This window comes from Callorhinus ursinus, unplaced genomic scaffold (genome assembly GCF_003265705.2).
Source record: "Callorhinus ursinus isolate GAN/ISIS: 27379988/994484 unplaced genomic scaffold, GSC_fseal_2.0 scaffold54, whole genome shotgun sequence".
Lineage (NCBI taxonomy): Eukaryota > Metazoa > Chordata > Mammalia > Carnivora > Otariidae > Callorhinus > Callorhinus ursinus.
Genome location: NW_027397116.1, coordinates 3,272,120 through 3,296,293, shown reverse-complemented (window position 1 = coordinate 3,296,293; position 24,174 = coordinate 3,272,120). Strand labels below are relative to the sequence as shown.

Here is a 24,174-nt window from a genome sequence, read left to right as displayed (position 1 = left end):
TCAAAAACCCTGGGGCGCAGGGGCGGTTAGGCCAGAAACGGGGCCTGATCTGAGACTCCCTCCTCCACTGCACAGCTCCCCCTGCCCCGACCCCGAATTCCCGCGTGGGTGTGCCCTGCAGCCTTGCGCCGGATTCAGTTGTCTCCTGCCGACGTGACCGTTCTGGTGTGTTTGGAGGAGAATTAGGCGGCAGGTATTTAAGAAAGTAAATTATTTGGAATCTAGATTTTTGTAATGCCTAAAGCCTGGATGCGGCCTGGATGGGAGTTAGAAGGATTTCCTGGTTCTCGCCAGACAGGCCCGGAGTTGCTTAGTGGGTCCATGGAGAGAGAACTGCTTTTCCTTGTCAAAAGGGCTAGTCAATGCGGACACGGACTTCGCAAAGCTGTGCGTGGTACTGAAGGAAAGAAAAGCGGCGGCATCGCAGGCCTCTCTTTTTGCACACTAGATTGGTGTGTGTGGCCGAGGGGACGCGCGTGCGCGCCCAGGAGAATTCCGCATTTGTTACTGGTGAATAAAAGAGACAGCAGTCGGGAGGATAATCAAGGCAGGGGCAGTGTGCAGGAAAAGCAGTTCCTATCACGTTATTGAAAACACAGGGAAGGGGGGTGTGCAGAAGGCTCCATATAAGAAAAAAGAAAAAAAAAACCACTGAGAACAGAAATATCTTCCTTTCAGGGTTGCCTGGGCTGTGAGGTTTCCTGAACACAGGCAAAGCGGTTACACCTAGTGACCACACACACACACACACACACACACACACACACACCCACGCACCATTTTTTCTGCCGGACAGTGCTCCTTTGCCATTCTCTTCTTGAATTTTACTAACCCTAATCCTCCTGTGGAAGGGGTACTGGGCATTTTGAAAAGATAACTTTACATTTTTAGCACTAAAAAGAATACACATTCTGCTTTGGACCCGTTGGACAATACAGGAATGAATAAAGAAATGAAAACACATGACCACTTTACAAAGTGGTAATTATGGTTAACATTTTTTAAAGAAGACATGCCCGTATCTGTTCTTGGTTGTCTGTTTGTTGCCACAGTGTCTGAGTGAAAAGTGCAATTTTTAGGGAATTAAGCAGATTTTGCCCGCAGAACTTCAAGTATCACCTTTGGATAAAGCTTCTGGTTGATTGTTCGCTCCCCCCCCCCATCTTGCTTTTCATCTGAAGGTTTTGGGATTGTGTAGACCCAATCTTTATCTTTCTGCTTATAGATTACTGAGATGTCCACATCCTTCAGGCACAACACTAGCGAATTCAAAAGTGTTGGAGCTTAGGAAAGGATTTGGATTGTGAATTTCTATTCTGTTTGTTAAAAAAAAAATCACGAATCAAAGAAGGCTTAAGGGTCAACACAGCTGTCTGGCCAGTCAGATCTTCTTTAAGGAAGTCAGGCTGTGTCAAGAGGGGAAGAAACAGTTGTTGTAAAGTACTTAACACAACAATGTCCCCTCCATTTCAGCCCCCCAGGTTTGGCGCGGTTTGGGCTTATTAGGAGCCCACTGAGGTCAGTTCTCCTCTCTCACAGCTATTTCTGCAAAGGGAAAATTGCAGGGATCGACTTGCAAGCTGTTGGCCGGAACCAGGAAGATTTTGTAGAGGAACGCAAGCTGCATTGTTCAGAGAGGTGTTGACGTTACAATGAGGGGGTTTAATTTTAATTTTAACATCTATTTTGGAAACACATGTCCAAAATGGAGTTGCTCGCACTCGTTTAGCTCATGGCGCCCTGTCAGCACGGGTCTGTGCCCAACCCCTCAATATTTTTTTTAAAAGATGAGTTTTATTCTTAGTTTCTCCTCTGTTCCCCATCCCAACCCCATTCCCTTTTCCCAACAAAATGGGGTTTTAATATATCTGATCATCTTCATGGCATCAGCATGCATCGCGGTTGCTGTGGTTGTTTGTTTCAAAACTAGGCTGCAGACAAATTCCTTTGTTCAGCCACCTGTTATCATCAAGCTTCTCTATGCAAGGCAAGGGGCTGTGTGCTGAGAGGCTATGAGATGGAGTTGCCTTCAGGGGGCTTTTAGCCTTGCCGGTTTGCCTTCTGTATTCTCCCAACTGTCAAGGATTTCTTAGAAGCCTCCTCTAAGTGCAGGAATAGGTATTGCCTAGGAGCCCTCTGGAATGACCAGATCTTTGTCATCCAGAAGGACGTTTTCAGTTACAGGTATCATGAGATAGTCACAGAGAGCACTTTTTTCCTCTTGAATGAACTGATTATTTAAAAATAATTTTGCCCTTTTGGGTGGATCTTTTTAAAATCTGAGGCCCAGACAAGGCAAACGGAGGGAGAGGAAAAAGAGCTGGAGGTGAGGTGGTGGGGCTGCGTGGGGGTAAATGAGGAAGCACATCATGAAGATGCAGGTCAGGCATGCCCTGCTCGCCAGATTCGCCAAGTTGAAATGCTGTTCCTACACATTAAAATGAAAGAACGCATAGCTAGTGTGCAGTCTTCGGTGAAGGGCAGAAACATAATATTAACAAAGCAAGTTTATTGTATTTGTTTTAACCATTTATAGGTGCTTTCCTGGCTGTGGGCAGTTTTACACTTGAATTATTAGCTGCCTATTCGTGGAGTCAGGTGGCCAGCTAAAAAGTGCAAATTCTACTCGATCAGCTAGTGGTTACACCTTCTTGGTGTCAAACACCAAATTTGTCTAATTAAAAAAAATGCAATGGACAGTGGCATCTGAGACACAGCCATTCATTTCAGACTTCAGGATGTTTTGTTAAATATTTGTCTCTTACACTATGACACCCTTAGGAGTCATTTATCTTCTGATCATCCAAAACAAATAAACATTTAGGGCCAGAGTGCAGAACACTGATTTATGAATGTCCACAGAAATTAAGAACTGGAGGTGATCTTTTTTGAGCATGACAGGTCATCAAAGAAAAATAACTAGTTAGGTGGGATGAGACGTTTACAGAATTGCTGAAGCTGTACCGAGTGATTTAAAACAGGAGGGTGCTATAGGTAAGGATGTTTAAAAACTGGATTCCACTCTTTTCAGTGTGCCTGAAAGTTAGCAGATAACCAAATATTTTCCAGCCTAGGGGACTTCTATTTATATAACTGTTGTTCCCTATTTAACTGAGTCCTCTGTGATCTGGGTAGTTTGGAGTTTTCCCTGAATTTGTTCCAAACAAATACTGTAGTTGGACTTCAGCTGGAGACAGAAGAGGCTGCTGAATAACGGGAATGTAGTAATACAATAGATAATTAAGCCTTCTGGAAGGGATCCCACATTTAAATCAAGTTTATATTGTTTCTTTCATGTGCCTGGCAGCTTGGTGCGTCAGCCGGGGCCCTCTCCCCTCACATGTGAAGTTTATCATTATCCCTTAGATTGTTCTGGACACCCTCGGAGCAGAGTGGGCTAGTGCTGCTGTCATCAGGTCTGTTCTCATAACATCACAACTCCCCACATGTCAGCAAATCCCAGGCCTTGGGAGACCTTTCCTCAGAGGGCCGGTCCATGTTGTCTCCCCTTTCTTTTGGAGCAGACCAATTTTCTGAAGACAGGGACTAAAATGGGGGCAGAGCGGATGTCACATTTAGAGCTTTCTCTGTCTTGCCTTTGCCCTGCTGATTGGCAGCCCCTCGGAGAAAATGGCTGGGGTAATGATCTCTATTAGGACCAGTAATGAACTAATTCTGCGTTTTATCAAGGTAGTGTAGGGGGTGTGTGTGTGTGTGTGTGTGTGTGTGTGTGTGTGTGTGTGTGTCTGTGTGTAGGGAGAAGAATTAGTTAATTAGTTTGGTTTTATTACTGTGACATTACTTGCAGATCAAAATTGGGCATACAGTTACTCCTAGAAGGGAGCCCACAGATGAAATTACAGAGGCAGTTGTAGGTTTTTGCTGTACTTGATCTTTTGTTGGCCCCACTCCTGGTATAATAAAATGTAAGGAATATAAAAATCAAACACAGCTAGGTAATAAATTGATGTCTGCATTAAATTGCAGGGGGGTTTAGCTCGGGATAAGCACCGTCCACGGGCTGTGGCTGTGTGTTGGTGTGGGCCGAGTAATCTCTTTTTTTATTTGCAGGGTGATTGGAAACAGTCCTTGCTCAGAGGTGTTTTCTCTTTTTATATGGATTGGTCCCCGGGTAGGACTTCCTTGGAATCTAAGACTTAAAATTTTGAAATAAAATTAGACAGCACAAGTAGATATTAATAGTATTCTGGGAATTGTATATGAACATTGCTTTTCAGTGGAGGGCTGTGGGATTCTTTTGATCCTTACATAAATGGAGCACATTATAAAAAGTTATTTATCCAGTCCAGTTGTACATACTCTAGAGTCCTGGGACTTCTGTCATCTACCCAGCTAAGGAGCTGTTTTTGCTTTTAGATTTCAGTGACAGGAGCTGTTCTGAAAGTTCATTGTTTGTCTTGCCTTTCAGTTTCATTTTTCTCATTTATAAGTTTTGCATTCGCCAAAATACTGTTATTGATTTTAGAGAGGCCTTGCCATTGCTTTCTAATTCCGGAAGAAATTTTTTTGGAGGTCATGAGCAGGTATTCTTGCTCTAATGAGAACAATTCCATTTCTTAAATTATCGGCTAATTATTCTTTGCGGTCAAAGAAATTGTTTGGGTCGCGGCATTTCGAAGTGAAACAAGAGGCGAGGATTTAAAATATTCCTTATATTATCAGAAATTTAGTAAAGCCTCTTAGAGTCAACGCCCATACCACAGGTCATTGTTGAATCCCGTCACGTTCAAAATGACCCACATTGAATCCCGATCACTTGAGTGTTAAGTACAGTTGTACAACATTAGGGAATGAGCGATGTGGGGGAAATGTGCAATCACATGGAAAGATTTAAAAATAATTTCTGCCATAACTGAACCCTTAGCCCTATTTGAGTGCTTTTCAATTCTTTTTTTTTTAAATATCTTTCTAATGTGGATTTTTCAGTGTCCTTTCACATCTTCAGAGGGGAGCTCTTAGCAAGCCACTTGCAGGCTGAGATCAGGAGGATTGGGGGCCCCGCCGGGGGTGGCGTGCCTCTCCCAGCCTCTGTGGCGAGCAGCAGGGTCCCTCTCCCAGGAGGGCCCTGTCCTCTTGCCAGCAGGCCTAAGGCTGCCCCCTAGGAACACCTGTGTTTTTCTGAAAGTCTCTTAGTGACATGCAGAACGGTGTTGCCAGTGGCCTTTGCAGCTTTGGTGTGGGAAAGTTGGTGATTTTAGGAGCAAAATGAAGAAAGGGTTCTGAAGGAAATGATATTAGGGGACAGGAGACCAGAGGCCCTTCTTTTTCCTGTGTGCCCTGTTTTACTGGAACCTACAGGAAAACCGGCTTGGGATTTACATGGTCTCCGCAGTCTTTTTGACTAGCACGCTGCGGGACATTTTAGTCAATTTATCACAATTGGAATTAGTTATGTTATCGCTGACCAGTGTCGGCTGCCGCTTTGTGTCTCTTTGTCATATATTAAATGAAACCCCGCCAACCGCCTTGCTGAAATGAGGGAAACACCTTCCAAATGTCAAATTGTTATTTTAGTCAAGCACAGTTATCTGTCTCTATATTTTTAACCAGGACGAAATTAATAAAACTGCTACGGGCCCTGGCATTAATTAGCGGGAGGATTAGAGCTGTATCGGCTAAAAAGGAGGTGTAAACACTGTCATCTTGCTACATGTTTGTTTTCACACTACTGAAAATAAATAAAATGAGACTTAGGATAGGGATTAAGTTTCTTTGGGCATTACACAGCAGATTCGATTGGAATGCAGCAGAAACACTGACGTATTAGCGAAGACATCATGGAAGGAATAAAAACCATGGCCCCCCATCCGTTTCCCACCTTATGTGTAGACTTGGTCCCATCACAGACAACCGCAGCTGAGTAATTAAAAAAAATTTTTTTAAAACCTACCTCTGGGCTGTTCTTCTCAGTCGGCGAACCGAGGAGCTTGTCACCTGGCCACCATGCTTGGATTAGCCAGAATCTAAGGAAACCATTGCCGGATTCCCCATTAGCGTACCATAATGTCACAACAACTGAAAATACAAAAATGGACTGTGCTTTTCCCAGCCCTCTAGCTGAAGCTCCATGAAAGAGTTTGGTCTCTCCCAGCCTTTCCAGCTTCCAGTTTGGGGATCCTGTTTTTGGATAACAGTAAACATGTCTGGGTTTTCTGACTCCAGTGTCTCCCCATCCTATTAGATTGCTGTTTGATCATTATTATCCTATAATGGACCAGCCCTGATGGATGGCTGGCCACTATGGGCTGGCCTACCTTGCCTGACAGGCCCAATTAAACTCTGCGCATATAACAAATATCTTTAGCGTCCAGCATTGCTGGGAATGGACCACATGCTCTATCTGGTGCTCACATCTGGCCCCATCCCATTCTGCCTCCCCCTCACTCCCCTGTGCCCTGTGGAATTCTAGTAACTTGACTCTTGCCAGCATCAGATCTTACTTAAATACCATCTCATCAACTGTTTCATTCCCCCCCCCCCCCCCCGGCCATCCGTATGGGCCATGAGTCCTCTTTTGATTTGCTCACGTGGGGGAAACTAATTAGTCTTCTGGATGCAAAAGTCAGAGTCCTGTCCCATGGCCACCCAGTTATGGAGCAGGGTTCGGCTCAGTCATTGGCAAGGGGCATACCCCTCAGGTTTGCACGATCCCATGACCCTTGCTCTTTGGGTGACCGGTTAGGGGCCCCTGCACATCTTCTGAGTGTGCCTCGTACCTCCATGGATGCCACCTTATGTGCTGCCACTCTAGGTGGATGTTTCTGGGGGAGAGGGGGTGGTCAGAGAAGCACCTGCGTCTGATGCTGTCACCAGTAAACCAGAAGGAGTTATTTGGTGAGAAACCCGACTGGCATCCTGATAGGATGTAAACACACCGTTCATTCTCAGCTTCTTGCTGCTTCTGTGGACATGGCACTTATCCAGCCTGGGAAGAACCCTCCTTTATCTCTAGAGCACCAGGTTCTGCGGCTGCAGTGGGGGGGGATCTTTCTAGCAGCCTCCTTTCCTGTTCCATCCGGGCCCCTCAGCTACTCCAGCGCCACGCCTTGACTCACAGTTCTGGTGCCCCCTCCCTCTGGAGCCTCAGGAACCTTTAAAAGGATTTTTGAAAACAAAACAAAACAAAACACCCCCTCCTGAACTCAAGATTAGCCTCTTAAGCTCATTAAAGTTCCTTTAAATACCAAAATGTTGGGCTCCTGGGGACGATCCCCCCAAACCATATTTTCATTCTTAACATTGTTGTCATTCACTGTGCAGCAGATTAAGGGCAGCTCCCTCTGGGCCCAGGAACGGTCCCCTCTCTCTCTGCAGGAGGGTCCAAATATGTCTTTGTTTGAGTACTCCAATAGCCTGAACCTAACTAAGTAGGAGCCGATGCCACAGCTTGGCCTGGGGCCCCTAGCTCCATGCTGGAGAAGGGGTTGATGTCTTTGGGAGATAAGGTGGGGTCCCCAGTGGGGAATGGGCAGTTGAGTGGAGAAGGCGTGGCTTGTACAGTTTTCAGGAGCTTGGTGGCCACTGGGCCCTCTCCTAGTCCCTGGGGAGAACCAGGGTGGATGAGTGCTCCAGGGGCCTGGACTTAAAGGACTGTCCTTGCCCTAGAGAGTGAGGCTGGCTTGGGGAGCCCTCTTTCTGGGACCCAGCAGAAATGCCAGAGCCCAGTTTCTGTCCTTTCCCCAGGCGTTGGCGGATGGACCATCCCAGTTCAGAGGTGGATTTTTCCGGCCATACCTGCCTTTGGCCCAGTGCCACTCTCCCCCTCACTTCAGCCTCTTTTCCAAGGAGCCTCCTTAATACACCCACCCCCTCTCTGTCATTTCAGGCTTCCTTTCCTAAAGCAGGCTCTTGGGGAGAGCTTTCTGGTTTTGACAGTGGAACAAATCCTTTTTAACATAACCATCGAGAGCTTCCTCCCCTGCTGCTGGCTCCTCTCACGCCTTCTCCTCCTGCCCTCCTGCATTGTAGCAGGGATTCCTTTGTGCATGTCTTCCGGCTGCACAGACAGTGATGGCCGCCCCCTTCACAGGGATCCAGGCACAGCTCCTCAGAGACGAAATCCAGTCGGCGGAGCCGCGAGGTATACTTTGGAAACCCAAAGTGGAAGAACATTCCAGAAGACCCTCTCTTGCATTTCCTTGGCAGGAGTGTTGCTTGGTCCCTGTGCCTCTCTTTCCCTTGGGGCTCTATGCACCTGGCATGCCTAGATTCATCCAGAGCACTAGTTATACCACCCCGTTTTCAGGATCTCAGCTCAGTCTTGCTTATCTTGTGCTCTGAACCCACCTTGTGACCTTTCAAATTTCATATTATCTTGTGTACAGGCTAGCGCTTGGTCTTAGCTATCTGTCAAATTGGACAAGTATTATGAAATAATTCACTTGGGATGTACATGAGAATGTGGTGTTCTTTCAAAGATACTTTTTAACTTGAAGGGCATTCAGTTGAAAAGGAATGACTACCTTACAGTAGGATTTGAGGTCCTAGAATGGGACCAGTATAGGAGATAATTATGGACAATGCAAATACCACTTCGAAGGTGCTTTCCTGTTTGTCTGTGTATAAGGCTGGGTCGTGATTATATACCTGCTCCTTTTCTTCTGGGTTCTGCTCTTGGTCGGGCTCTTCCATTTCAAAAATCCATATCCATAGATGGAAGCGGTTGGACAGGTGGGTATGGTTGGTTTGGGCACTGCGTAGCTCCCTCCATTGCTGGAAAATAACTGGAAACACATGTCCTACTGTCAAGAGATGTCCAAACCACAATGTCCTTATTTGTATAAGGGAATATGTTCACAACCTCGTAGCGTTGTTGTGAGAATTGAGTAAGAAAATGAACACGGAAAGCTTTTTGGTAAAATGCAGAGAACTATACGAGGTTGGGTATTATTGCTGACTTTTTTTATATGAGTAAACGAATGTAGATTCTCAGGAGCTGTGCATGGTAACTCTGCATGGTGTAGTGGTTAAGAGCATAGACTGTGGGTGTCTGGGTGTCTGGGATCACGTCCTTGCTCTGTTGCTCACTAGCCATTTCCACGGGCAAGAGTCTTACTTTCTCAGTACTGGTTTCCTCTCTCTAAAATGGGGGTAATGAGGGGCGCCTGGGTGGTTCAGATGGTTAAGCGTCTGCCTTCAGCTCCGGTCATGATTCCAGGGTCCTGGGATCGAGCCCCACATGAGCAGGGAGCCTGCTTCTCCCTCTCCTCCTGCTCCCCCTGCTTGTGCTCTCTCGCTCTCTCTGTCAAAAATAAATAAATAAATAAAATGTTTAAAAAAAATAAAATAAAACGAGGAGTAATGATAGTACCAACCTCATAGGGTCACTTTGGGTTAATATTTATAAAGTATACAGGTCAGTGCTTGGCTTGTAGGAATTACCCTAAAAGGACGTGTTGAAAAAAATGTATCCTTTTCCATTTTCTTTTTTTCTTTTTTTTAAGATTTTATTTATTTTTCAGAGAGAGAGAGAACAAGCAGAAGGGAGGGGCAGAGGGAGAAGCAGGCTCCCTGCTGAACAGGGAGCCCGATGCGGGACCCGATCCCTGGACTTTGGGATCATGACCTGAGCCGAAGGCAGTTCCTTAAATGACTGAGCCACCCAGGCACCCCACTTTCCCATTTTCAAAGAGCCTTTGCATGTATTATCTTTTTGGACCCCACAACAATTTCTAAAGTTAGATAAGGAGAGGTTTTTTTTTCCCCCTCCCTCTGCATTTTATAGCTAGGAACCTAAGGCTCAGAGAGGTTAAGAACTTGCCCAAGGTCATGCTGTTGGTGAAGAGGGAAGCTGGGATGCTGTCCCCAACCACGGACTCCTGGTCCAATGGCCTTTCCTCTAAATCACACCATCTGCTGCTTGAATTCTGGTGTTCATACCTCAGTGAGATCACAATTCTCAGTTTGTCCTGTTGAACCAGCTCTTGGAAAACAAGTCCCCACCTGCTAGATACTTGAGCTTTCAGGCAGCCTTCTGATGGTCAGCTGTTTATATATTGCGTGATTTTAAAGGAAGTTTTTTGGATTTGGGGATTGCCTGTGTGTGTGTGTGTGTGTGTGTGTGTGTGTGTGTGTGTGTGTGTGTGAAAGCTGCTAGCATACACCCATCACTCCTGTTTATCAAACTACACCCACAAAGCCATCCTGCCTCCATCCTTTCCTGTCCCATACCATCTGCATTGGGCTCCATTGTCCCTCTAGCTTAGCCGTTCTTCCCCACCGGAAGAATGACAAAAAGGCAGACAAGCATCCATTTTTCTCTCTGCAGCTCCCAGAGTTTGCTATTGGTGGCTTGTTCTGGGAGCCTGTCTGCACATTTGGCAGCAGAACTGTTAAATATCAGATCTGGAGCCTTCCAAACATAACTTCCATTGGGACTAGCCAGCAGCTGTCCATCCATTCCTTGCATAACCCTTTTCCAAGGTTTCTTCTGAACTGTGTTGTATGCTCAAGCAAGCCCCAGCCTCAGCTAGAAAAGATCCCGCTCTGCCCTGGTATGAGGCCGATTTCCAGAACTGCTGACTCCCTCTTGTTTATTACGTGACCTGGCTGGATCAAAAAAGGGATAGTGGAATCTTGGTTTTAGGAAATACAGTATTCCTGTATTGTATTATTTCACTCACCAGTGCTGACGCTTGATTCACTTAAAACTAGTTCCAGTCAATTTTTGAGAGATGGAATGTGGGGTCTGAATTTAATCTCTGTAAACTGGCGTGTAATGAAACTAGAGATTTCAGGTAATACAGCAGTAACTGGAATGCATTTTACCTGGTTGTATGCGGATTTCTCAAATTGAGAATTAAATGGAATCTTATAAACAGTTGGTTTATTAATTAAATTGCTCATTCATTCATCTAATCATCAAACAGACTTATTAAATTCCTCTATGTGCCAGGTATGTAAAAAATGAGTAAGATGAAGCACGGATGTATTAACAATCTAGCAGAGACTGTTTAGAGACATAAATTAAACAGATGCCTAAGAGAAGAATAAGATTGTTTGAAGAGAGGCCTGGCCTGTAGGACAGAGAGCCCACTCGTTTAAGTCCCTTGGTTCTGCATTACTCAGTGCTCTTCATGATCTCCATAGTGCTTGTCACCGTATGAAGTCTATATTTTTTGTTGCTTTGTGGCCTGTGTCAGTAGGTCATAAACTCTGTGAGGGCAGGGACCTTCCTGTTTTTGTCTGGTGTTTTGTTTCTTGAGACCTGTATCTCCAGCATCTTGCACGGTACCTGACACACAGTAGGCATTAGACAAATGTCTGTGGGTTGAATGGATAAGTTAATCAATGGGTAACTTGCTTGGGGTTGTTATAAAAGCTTCATGGAAGAGGTGACAGAAAATAAACCAATAAATAAAGGCATATTTCAAATTGTGGTAAGCGCCAAGCTACTGAATAGTACGTAGTAATGCATAACCAAGGGACCCCGAGCTTTAGGATATATTATCACATAAGTCACGAGAAGAGGGGAATGCCCAAGGGGATGCCACATAGGCTAAGAAGAGCACCGGCATTCAAGAAGCCCATCCGTGGGGGGACGACACAGAGGCAGGAGAGTATGCCAGGGTGAGTGAGGTTCTGGAAGACAGGGCAGTGGTGGGGACTTTCCAAAAGTAGGGCTGCCTATTTGCTCTTGAAATTGGCAGTTAGTCATTGGTAACCTTATCAAGAGTAGTTTTTTCTTTTTTTAAGATTTTATTTATTTATTTGTCAGAGAGAGACAGAGAGCACAAGCAGGGGGAACAGCAGAGGGACAAGCAGGCTCCCCGCTGAGCAGGGAGCCCGATGCAGGGCTTGATCCCAGGACTCTGGGATCATGGCCTGAGCCGAAGGCAGACACTTAACCAACTGAGCCACACAGGCATCCCTCAAGAGTAGTTTCATCAGAGGCATAGAGGGGACGGGACAGCATTTTAATGGGTAAACGTAAGTAAATGGGTAAACGTAAAGTAAAACGTAGTTGAAGTAGCAGAGGGAGTGATATGACCAGCTCTTCTGAGAAGGTAGACAGCAGAAGAAAGATCAGAAGGAAAAAAACACAGTAGTACCTGGGGTGGAGCTAGAATGAAGGGAAGATGTCATAGGATGGGCTAGTCTTGAGCCTACTTCATGGCTCAGATGAGTTTCACCAGGAAGGGAAGGAGGTTGAGGATCCAGGAGAGTGAGGGGCATCCAACTGACAGAGGAGAAGACTGGGGAAGGCTCAGGGACCCATGCAGGGCACAGGGTCTGGCCCTGCTCTCCTCTGTTCTGACCATTTATATTCCCTTTGTTCTGTGGATTAGCTGGAACTGAACCACAGAACGGAGGCCAACAAAGGTGGGTCTGTTTTCTGTCACTCCTCAGGTAGCCACTGCAGCTTCCCATGTTGCTTCTTTCCCAAGGCCACCCTGGGTCAGGGGCCGGCGGGGGCCAGCAGAGTGAAGCTCCAGCCCATGTCCTTCTTCTTCAGACACTAGTTGTCTTAGTGCAAACCCAGGCTGTCTGTCACCTTCCTGTCTCTGCTCTTCATTTGTCCGAACTCCATTTGGTTACGGCGTGGTCCAGGGTGTGCATGGTGTGGCCAATTCCCCAAGCCTGGAGCTCGTCAGCTGGGCTTGGCAGCTAGACCGTGCACATGTCTGGCAGTGGAAGGGCCTTTGCTTCCTGGGAGACTCAGCAGAAACCTGAAGAGAAGGGCGTCCAGGATGGGGACGTGGTCCTCCTTGTCAGCTGTGGTGGCCCGGTCTCTCTCCATCTGGCTATCACTGCTTATGGTCTCGTTCACACAACTGGTTCGTATGTGAACTTTCTCAGACTAGAGACTGGAGTGACCCAGAAGATAGCAGTAGGTTTTTCCAGAAGCCTTGAGCCTTAATCCTTCCCTTGCCTCTGCTTTGGCTGGGTGGGCCTGGGCAAATCACATAATCTCTTTGAGTTTATATGGTTTGCCTCCGTGCCTTTCCTTTGAGTTCTCGGAGGTGTGGAGCATGATCCCAAACTGTCTGACGCGCACAGTGAGGGTGTGGGAACATTTTTGACAGAGAGTGGGAGAGCAGTGTATGGGTGGGTATGCATCTTTCCTTGGGTCTCGGGCCATCATAGCCATATGACCCTAGGAAAGGAAAAAGTAAGTAAGTGTCAAGGGGCCAGACCTCTTCACTTAGAAGGGGATGAAGCTGAAATTGGTGCTACCAAGGGAGTTGAGTATTTTTCAATGGCTCTGTCTCTGTGGCCAGTAAATTCAGTGGAAAAAATCAGTGACAGGTTATTTAATATCATAGACACCCAACTGATTCACGAAATGCGTTTTTCTATTTGATTTCGACTGAGCTCCACAGTGCTAGAAGGGAAAGCTGTGTGGAGCGCTGTGATGCACATTTCGGTACTTCATGATGAATTATTTTTCCATTTCCCTGTTGACAGTTAAAGGGCAAGGGCCAAATGGACTGCACTCTTTTAAGTGGCACCATGGACACAGTGGGATCTTTAGAAAGGCATTAGCAGCCAAACCTAGTTCATATCAGCTCAGGTAAATGCTCTTCCTCACTGGCCCCGTTTCCTCAACTCAATTATTAAAGGATTAAAGGACTTCCCCAATGAGCTCCCTTAAAAATTTAATGATGTACAGTATTGCAGGGGTTGAACTGTTACGACAAAGTGATTCAGCTTTGCCCTGATATCACTAGTTAATCGGAGAGAAAGGAAGGTTCTGAGGCTCACGTTACCTGTAATAGGAGAAGAGTCACCATCAGTAAGGTCATGTGCTCTGGCATCCCCCGCAGCTCACACTCCTGACTTTTTACCAGCTGAGCCATCTTCTGGGGGCAAGATGGAGGGACAGTATATCCTGCCTGTGGCCCTCCGTCCGAATAGTACTTACTCTTTCTTAGAGTTGGATAGCATTTTCAGGAGAAGTTGATGGAAGAGATGTATTTAGGGTCATGGTTTGATATTGTCACGTCCATAAGGGGGTCGTTCGGTTCTCAGTGGTCACTTTTAGCCTTCTTGAACATGAAACACGTGCCCTTTTGTGTGTGGGGGGAGTAACACGTGTGTGCACATGCACACACACGGATGCACTCTGTCCCCTTGTATAACTGGGGATATGCACATGTGGGATCACTGGACAAAGTCAGAGGTGTAATCTGTGGCCAGAGAACTGAGTCAGCGCTTGTTTGTTTCCTTGGGGACCCAACCCGTATCCTCAGACTCATCAGCATCAAGGGGTAAATACTGAGCTAATAGCCACAACCAAGCTTAAAATCCACAGTCGTCAGTGCATGGTGAGTGTTGTGGATGTGCGGGTCTGCAGTGGGGAGTACAGCGAGGGGTGAGTGGCTGCACTTCCCAGGTTGGGGGCATCTGTCTTAATTGCCACATGTCCATGCACCTCGCTGACAGCCTAACTGATGAATCACTCAGCATGTCTTTATCTTTTTAAAGATTTTATTTAGTTCTTTTTGTCTGAGAGAGAGCGCGAGAGAGCACAAGCAGGTGGAGCTGCAGGGAGCGGAAGAAGCAGACTCCCCGCTGAGCCTGGAGCCCGATGTGGGGCTCGATCCCAGGACCCTGGGATCATGGCCTGAGCCAAAGCAGACGCTTCACCAACTGAGCCACCCAGGCGTCCTGAATCACTCAGCATTTAGAAGCCCTATATTTCAAGAGTCATTTCTAATTTTAAAACCCTATTTGGTATAGGATCTCCTTTTTTGTTGTCGTTTTGTTTGTTTAAATCCCATTCCTTATTTGGTTGTTCTAAAGTTGGAGTTCAGATTAGCATCATTTTTCCCGTATAGTTTTCAGTTTTCCCTTCTAAGAGGTGCATCTGTCTTGACTCAGTTTCTTTTCTCTCTGCTCTGAATTTATCATTTAATTGAGAATACTGTTGTAGTTAGGGTAGGATTTAGACCTGTGGTCCTAACCCTTCATTTTGGCCAGCCCGAAAGGTAAATTTTACTTTGTTCACTTATTTACCTATTCAGCTGTATTTGTTGAGGACCTATGACATGCTAGACATCGTTACAGGCGCTTGGGAGAGAACCGGGAACAACAGCAAAGAGAGAATCCCTTAACTTCATGGAGCTGACATTCTAGAGGGGAAGGAAGACAGTAAAGAAACAAAATACACCTTCCCTCCCCTGCCTCTGGTATCCACAAGTTTGACTTTTCTTCCTACTTAAATATCCATCTATTTAATGCTGAAACCCACCCCTACAATCGCCACTACTCCATTATATGTCTATTATTTTCCCTTTTTCCAGCCACTGACCACCTTCTAGCATATGCTGTAATTTACTTTTTTATCATGCCAAAGTATTGTTTCCCCCATTAGCAGGCAAGTCTCACGAGAGCAGAGCCTGGAACAGTTTTGTTTACTAGTCCAGTGCCTGGAACGTAATAGGTACCCTGCGCTGGCGGTGGAAGGCCTGAGGTGATGGATTCATTGATAAAGCTGTGTCACACCGGTGGTAAACAGAAGAGCAGATGGGAGGTGATTCCGGGGTATTGCCCTGAGCTGGGTATTTCACTTCTCCTGAGTTGGAGAAGACATGAGGGGAGAGGGGGCTGTGGGGGTCGTGGGGGCAGCAAGAGTTTTCTTGGATGTGAACAAGATAATATATCTGCTTCTGAGCCTTATTTTATTCTTTAAACACTCCCATAGAAGCCAGAAAGGAGGGGGAAGCTCAAAGGAGACAAGTGAGTGAAAAATCCAGTAGGGCACCTGGGTGGTTCAGTTGGTAAAGCATCTGCCCTTGGCTCAGGTCATGATCCCAGGGTCCTGGGATCGAGCCCTACATCGGGCTCCCTTGCTCAGTGGTGAGCCTGCTTCTCCCTCTACCCCTCCCCCCTGCTCGTGATCTCTCACTCTCTCTCTCTCTCAAATAAATAAATAAAATCTTTAAAAAAGTATCCAGCCGTGTTGATACTTAGAGATTTTGTCTGGAGTAGAGGTTTCAAACCTGGGTTTTGCTTCAGGGTGTCTGTGAGTCCCTTGAATTATTTTCTCAGAAGTAAGTGTTTGTGTGTGTGTGTGTGTGTGTGTGCACGCACGCGCGCGTGCATGCGTGCGAGCGTGCATGGGTACACACGTGCACTTTTCTGGGTCCATAGATTTTGTCAGATCCTAGAAGCTGCCTGTCATCCCAAAATGGGTAAGAGTTAGTGATGTGGAAGAAAGGAGATTATGAGAATGGACCGCAGAAAGTCAGACGTACCCCCTTAGCCCCACTTCGCTTGTGGACAAGGGTTCAAATCTCAGCTCTGTTACTTGGCAGATTAACCTCTGAGGAATCTGCCTCCTTATTTCTTAAAAGGCAGAAACTATCTCTTTACATATGTTATAGGGATTAAAGATTATGTGTGTTTATACAGCATCTAGTAAAGATCCTCGGTAGATGGCAGCTAATTATACTAATAATTTACTCACTCATTTACTCAGCACTGCCAGCCAATTGTAGATTATTATTGCCCATATGGGCAATTTTATTCTCATACCAGTGGTTTGTTTCTTTCATTACTTTTAAACCTCAGCATTACTTTTCTAAGAATTCTCCATGGATGTACCTAATATTTTAAAAGGACATAAAGACAGACAGATTGCCTTGTAAAGTAAAAACACACATCAGATGCAAGAAAGAAAAATCAAGAGCAAGAAATACTTGGTTTGAGAACAGGGGCTTTCAAAGAGATAAAATCTACTTCCCATTGTTGGTTTATACAAACCGACTTGATAAACTTAAGCCACAGGCATCCGGTATTTATTTGTTACATTAATCCTAAACTGAAAGATAATTAGCAAATTTGTTAAGTAGGCTTATGTTTACCCTTCTTTGCCAACAATTGTGATCATTTGTTGGCGACTGAAGGTTGAACTGAGTCCTCCTGTCTTGATCACAGTTGTCAGGAGGAAATAATGCGCTTGAGTTTCACAGACGTGTGAACTTTCTAGGTCTCGTGTTATATTTAACAGAGGCTTAGTCTCTCTCAGAAGGTACTAATAATGATGAGACTTACTGAGTTATTGATCATCCCTTATAGGCAAGGCAGCAGAATGGACTCTAATTAAACAATTCGTTAATAGTAACTTGGCAAGTGAGTGTGCACTCCAGTTTTCACGTTTACCTATGATATGAATTTATTTATGCATATATTGTATTTTAGCCTTTTTAAAAAAGATTTATTTATTTATTTTAGAGAGAGAGCAGGGGGAGGGGCAGAGGGGGAGGGAGAAGGACTCTCAAGCCGACTCCACACTTGGCGTGGAGCCTGACATGGGGCTTGATCTCATGACCCTGAGATCACGACCTGAGCCGAAACCAAGAGTTGGATGCTTAACCGACTGTGCCACCCAGGCGCCCCAATGAGTATTTTAGCTTTTATGAGGGAATTCAAAGTCTTTGTTTGTATTTTCTTTTTAAAATCACAGTTTCTCTCAATTCTTCTAATACTTACTTTGAAGCTACCATGAAAACTACTGGCCATGGACAGTGAGAGCCTAAATGAGAGAGAAGCCTGGAGAGTCTATGATAACAGACACTAGATCATGTAATCACCAACCCTCATTCAAGATGAGGGGATTGAGGCTCACAGAGGCTGAGCTGCGGTCCCGATGTCACATGGTTTCTTTCTAAGCAGTGTAGATGGGAATCAGGCTCACGCTTTCCAGAGCTCCCTGCACAATGTCACAGCTGCTTTGCCTGTGGGGCAAAGCCCTGGAGATGTTGCCTGTTCTCATCACCAGGTTGTGTGGAAAGGTCATGCCAGTCCCTTCTGTGGAAACTTAAATTTAAGCAGTTCTGGAACAGATCTGTTGCTGAGCCCATAGGTTTAAGTCACCCTCTAAGAATGAGTGGAGTGATTATCCTGGACACAATTGCGCAAAACTGACGGAACAGTGATGGAGAAACGAAATCTGCAATGATGGATGTGTTAACTTGGTAAATGGTTCCTTCCACCATTTGGTCTGGGTTTGGACACATACATTTGACCATTGCGAACTGTAACTGTATCTTGAGCATAAGAGATGTTTATATATTATATATGTGTATTTGATATGTATCAACACACACATGTGGAATCATTGGATTTTAGTGACAGAAGGTACTTCGTAGATTTTGGATGGTATAAGTAGTGAAAAACAGGAGACAGGTTGCCTGATTTCTATTTTTTAAAAAAATATCTTATTTATTTATTTTAGAGAGAGAGAGAGTACATGAGGGGGGTGGGGAGAGGGAGAAGCAGGCTCCCCACTGAGCAAGGAGCCTGATGTGGGGCTTGATCCCAGGATCCTGGGATCACGACCTGAGCTGAAGGCAGATGCTAAACTAACTGAGCCACCCAGGCACCTTGACAGCCTGATTTCTAATCTTTATTTTTAAAGTACTCTTCTATAGATGGCATATAGCTGAGTCTTTCTTCTTTATCCATTCTGACAATCTCTTTCTTTTCGTTGAAGTGTTTTGTCTGTTAGTATTTGATGTGATTATTGATGTAGTTGGATTTTGGTCTACCGTTTTGCTATTTTATTTTCGCTTTCTATTTATGCACTCTATTTTTTTGTTCTCCCTTTCTCCTTTCATACCTTCTTTTATTTAATGGATTTTTAAAAGAATTTTGTTTTAATTTACTTATTGGCTTCTTAACTGTATTTCTTTAAATTATTAATTTTTTAATGGTTGTTCCCAGGATTATAATATGCATCCTTAACTATTCACAATGTGTGTAGAGTTGATATTATACCACTGCACATAACACATAAGAACCTCGGAACTATATATACCCATTTACTTTCTCCCTCTATTCTGCTTGCTATAGTTGTTGGATTTTTTTTTCTCTGTTCTTTGGATTGTGTCATTTCTATTGATCTATATGTAAGTTCATCAACACTTTCTTTGTCATCTTTGATCTGCTGTTAAGCCAATCCAGTATATTTGTTTAATTTCAGATGTGGTACTTCTCAGTTCTGGAGCTCCTCTGTCCATTAGCAACATATGGTTATTTAACTGTACATTAAATGCAATTGACTACAGTGTAAAATTCAGTTCCTCAGTTGCACTAGCCACATGGTAAGCACTCCATGGTTACATGTGGCTGGTGGCACTGTATTGGGCAACAAAGACATAAAACACTTCCATCATTGCAGAAAATCCTATCGAACAGTGCTGTTACAGAGTCTCTGTTTGATTTCTTTTTCAAAGTTTGAATTTTTTGGTGATATTTCCTATCCTTCCATTTTTTAAGCATATTTTTTTCAGGACATACTCAAGCATAGTTATATTAGATGCTTTAAAATCCTTGTCGGATAGGGGCGCCTGGCTGGCTCAGTCAGTAGAGCATGTGACTCTTGATCTCAGGGTTGTGGGTTCGAGCCCCACGTTGCATGTAGAGATCACTGAAATAAATTAATAAATTAATTTAAAAAAGCTTTAAAATCCCTGTCAGATAATTCTGACCTCTGGGTCATTTTGGGGTCAATCTCTGTGGATTCTCTTTTCCCTTAAGTACAGGTCATGTTGATGATTTTAAATTGTGCCCGGGAAATGATACAGTATAGGTAACCTGAATTCTTATGTTCCTTCAAAGAGTATTCGTATCTTAAGAAATTTCTAGGAGGCAACTAACTTGGTTGAACTCAGCCTGCAAACTCTGACTTTCCTAAGGTGAGCTATAGCTAGAATCTTAGTTCAGCATTTTGATCCTTCATTGGGCTGCTTGGAGTCTGCCCAGTGCACCTGGGATCCAGGGACCACCTAGAGATTTAGGCAGAGCTTATACATAGAATTAGGGCTTCCCCCTCTGTAGATCTCTCCAGGTTTCTTCTCTCACTTTTAGATGCTGTGATTGCTCCAAATTCTGTCTTCTGGTCCTTTCCGTCAGTGAGACTGGAACTTTTCCGTTCAAGTCTCTTCATTACTCTGTGTGACTAAGCACTGTAAAAACAGGAAAACCACCCAGTTCTAGTCCTTTCTTTCATGTGCTGACTTCCCTTCAAGTCTGTCTGCTTTTGGTCATTATCTGGTGCCTTCACATAGTTATTTTCTATATTTTGCCTAGAGTTTCCAGTTACTTGTGGGAGAGTTGGGCAGTAGGAGCTACTCAGTTTGTTTCAGATCTTGACTCATCCATCTCCTGTGTGACCTTGTTACTACCTGTGATGCCTCGGTTCCCTCATCTGTAAAATGGGAATAATAATACCAACCTTACAAGATTGTCGTGAAGGTCAAGGAGGTGCAGCAAGTGGACTTAGTTATTTCTGGCTGCTGTGAATGTGATTCTGGTCTCAGTCTTGTCATTTGTGTATGTGGAAGTCACTAGCTGAGGGGGTGCACCCAGCGCTGAACCCCGATCTTCAGCTGGGCTACGCATATACTCCACACACACAAATGAGAAATAATGTCAATCTTAGAGATGGCTATTTGCCCATCAGAAATGTTTGTGATTATTTCATGTGCTGTAACTCTACACATTATGTTTCCATGGGATTTGATATTTGGAGAGGTCAGAGGGCAGGCTGACAGATTTTACTAACAGCCTTTTCTGTCAAATGCCATGAGAGTTTTTTCTTTCCTCCATTTGATTAGCTCTCATTCAGCTGCATCAGTGTGAGGCTTTTGGGGGGGAGTTATTTAGGCGTGTGGGCTCTTACTGCCTTCAACGACATGACTCTGTCCTCTCTTCCCATTTAGTGGGACTGTCCAGTTTCACTCCTTTTACATCATTCGTGAATCAGCCTCTCCAGGCCCATGTCATGCTGGTTGCCCTTCACTGAATGGCCTTCTGGTTGCTGACACGTTTTGGGGACAGAGAGGCCCAGTCTTGCTGCAAAAGTGTGTGTGTGTGGGGGGTTCCCCTACAGTTCTCAGCTCAGGACTCTCACCATGGGACGAGGTGTGCCCGATGCAAATTGATATCATCATGAGCATCATTTTGTATTCTGAGATTTCTGCCCCAGAGAGACAAATTTTTGCCTTTTTCTCTCCTGACAATTGCCACATGAGCTGAGATGGTCTTGGGAAAGCTGTGTTCTCTCCATGGGGGGTTGAGATAAGACCGGAGGCCCAAGAGAGTGAGGTAATAGGGCACGCATCTCTCTTTATGATTCAGCAGGAAACCTAGAACTCACTGCAAGACTAAAGTCTGCCTGAGTCGTCTCTGAACTGTGACTTTCTGTTGGCCCACTTCCCTGAGGTTCACCCCCACAGCTGTGCCTCCCTCGGGCCGCCGGCCAGCACCCGCACAGGTGCACAAACCCTGAAGGTGTCCCCACCCTGTGAATCACCTGTCTCAGTCTTTGCTGGGTTCCTGGCCAGGTGCTGGGACGGACTTGTAGCCAGCTGGGAACACTGTGGAGGTACAACGGGGAGCTTGGTTTTCAGAGCTGTGGGGCTCGCATCAGACTCGCATGTTAACTGTTTGCTCTCAGGAGGTAGCTCCGTGGGACTGCCTTTGTGCCCAGCATCTCTGTGCCCTGCTCCTTTCACACGCTGACAGGTTGTTGCCGGGGCTGGGACTAACAGTCTCCACCAGTGAACCCTCTCCCCAACACTCCTCACAGGAGCAGATACTTGGCCCAGTGGGCAGCTGATCAAAATCCAGAGGTTTCTGTGTGAAATCCTGAGAAAGTGCTAAACAAGGGCATAGCTTGGTGTTTTTGTTATGGGGTTTTTCTTCCCCCCAGTTTGTGTCCCTTGCTCGTCTTCTCTCCCTGGCCTCTCTCATTGCTCTTCCTTCCCCCAGTCTCGACCCGGGAGCTAGAGGGAATGAAGCCCTGCAGGTTCCAGGCCTCCATACTCGATGGAAATATTTTCCATTAAAGCTCCTGGTTGGACTCTCTAAATAGAGGTGGTGGCTGCAGCAGCCTCGCCCCACCTCTGAGAAATCCCTGGTTAAGGCCTCTTAGTGAGAAGGATTTACAATTGAGACAATGCCGCTTTCACAGCTTTTAATTACACTTGACTCCTTCCAAAGCCTCCCGCTGGCTGGAGCTACCTTGTTGAAAAGGGCCAGGATCTGGGCTGAGAGCAACGCGGGAGGCTCGGGGCTGGGCCGAGTGTGCAGACCCCTCGAGGCCCCCAGTCCAGCCATCCCCTCCCTGGCGGAGGAGCGCTGCCCCAGAGAAACCTGGGCCTGTTGGAGGGCGGTGACGGCCAAGTGTAGCGTTTGGAGCAACCCACGATGGCTGCCCTTGGGTCTGGTGTCGCCCCTAGTGGGTTCTGGGCTGGGATTCGGAGTGCAGTGCTCAGCTCCAGGACACGGCGGCGGCCACCCAGCTCCTGCCTCCTGGCTGTCCTGCACACCCAGGGCGCTGGCACCATGTTTTGGCATCTCTCTCTCTTAAGTCGGGTTGGACTCTGTTGAGGTCAGAATGACCTAGAGCTTTTTTCTGGGTGGCCCTATCGGCTGCAGCAGCTCCCTGAAACAGGGCCGGTGCCCGTGGTTTGTTCTGGATGATGTGCCAAGGGAGCGTTAGCCCATGATTTGGGTTGGGTTGGGATCTCTTCTCTCCTTGGGTTCGTCGCTTCTTCCTCCTTTGGGTCCCTCTGTGGTCTTTCCCCGTCGCCCTTATCTCTCTTCTGCCTGCCTTGTTCTCACCAGTGAGTTCATCCACTCCCCTCGTTTCAGCTGGTGCCCCGAGGAGAGGGGCTTTTGGATCTGAAACCCACCAAGCCCCCCGGTACCCTCCTCTCATCTCTCGACCTGTGTTTTCAATGGCCTCGCAAGGAGACTTGAAGCTGAGTGAGGTGTTGAGCCAGAGAGGTCAGGGTGGGGCTTGTGCACCTCAGCCTGTCCACATTTTGAGCTGGATCACTGTTTGCCGAGGGGGCTGCCCTGGGCACTTGTCGGATGTTTAGCAGCTTCCTTGGCCTCAGCCCCCTAGACAGATGCCCGTCTCAGTCGTGACTATCAGGACTATCTCTCAACGTGACGGTATCCTCCACGGGGGCAAAATCTCGCCCAGGTGAGAGCCACGGGGGTATAGGGATACTAGGATCCACATGGAACTGAGCAAGCTTGGGGCAAGAGATGAGTTGGGTTTTTGAGATTTGACGCCAGGGGTGTTGGCAGACACAGCCTGGGAAGAAACGGATGCCGTCACTGCAGAAGGAGGTGCTGGTGACCAGAAGGCCGGGCTCTCTGGCCTCGAGGTTCTCCTCTGGTTCTCCCAGTCCCGGGACTTAGTCGGGCCTAAAAGAAGCTGGTCCAGAGGGACGGCAAGGCCCTGCTGTCCGTGACTGCACTGGATTTGCACCACTGACCAGTTCACAAAGGCTGCCTTCATGGATGGCGCTGGCCCTTCCGGGGCACAGAAAGCAGGTGGAGGAGGAACACCCTGGCGGGGAGCTGGGAAGCAGTTGTGTCTAATATGGCCCCCATGGGCAGATGTTCCTAGCTGACCCTAAGAGACCCACGCATCGCCTCGAGGGTGCAGGGAAGTACTGAGCCTCGGAGGGCCATCGTATGGAAATGGGCCTCCCTGACGGCTCAGGCACGTCCAAAACCCAAGTATCTTCCCTCCTGTCTCGTCTGCCCGCTTTCCCTCCTCCCCTCTCCAGCCCCCCGTAATCACCATTCCCATCCAGCCTCCTCCAGCCTACTGGAAAGATCTGGGAGGCTGGTGATGGATTTGACTGAAGAGTGTGTAATATAAAAGGGCAGAGCTGAGCCTGCAGGGACCAGGGGCTGCATGAGCTCCAATATTGCTTCCTCCAGCAGGGCAGTGCCGGGGAGCCCCTCTGGGATTACTCTCACAATATTACTGCCACCGGTGAAGTTGGGGGGGGGCAGGCGCGGGGAGGGTCTCGGGCTAGCTGCCTACGAGGCCTGGAATAACAACAATAATAATAATGGCGATATTTTCATAATAGTAAAAATAGTAATAATTGTGTTTTCCAGGTTTATTAACTTTGGGAAGTCTGGTTTATTAACTCTCCTGGCTTATTAACTTTGCCAAGTCTTTGCTCGTCACAGCATCTGCCTGAGCCTTGCGGGTGTGTTTGAGTTCATCAGTCTCAGGCTCTCTAAGAGAAAGAGGGGCACAGGAGAGAGGGGAGGGGCAGGAGCAGTGATATTTGAAGTAATTAGACTTTATTGAAATCAAATGCCCGGGCAAGAAATGGTAATTAACTGAGAGAGGAGGATGCTGCGTGCTCCCTCATCCAAGGACCGTGG

At 46.3% G+C, this 24,174-nt stretch overlaps 1 protein-coding gene across 1 annotated transcript in view; it reads left to right on the top strand.

Moving 5' to 3' along the window:
- Window positions 1-24,174, top strand: part of LMX1A (LIM homeobox transcription factor 1 alpha) — a 155,948-nt gene that overhangs the window by 3,717 nt on the left and 128,057 nt on the right. The gene's annotated exons all lie outside the window — the stretch shown is intronic.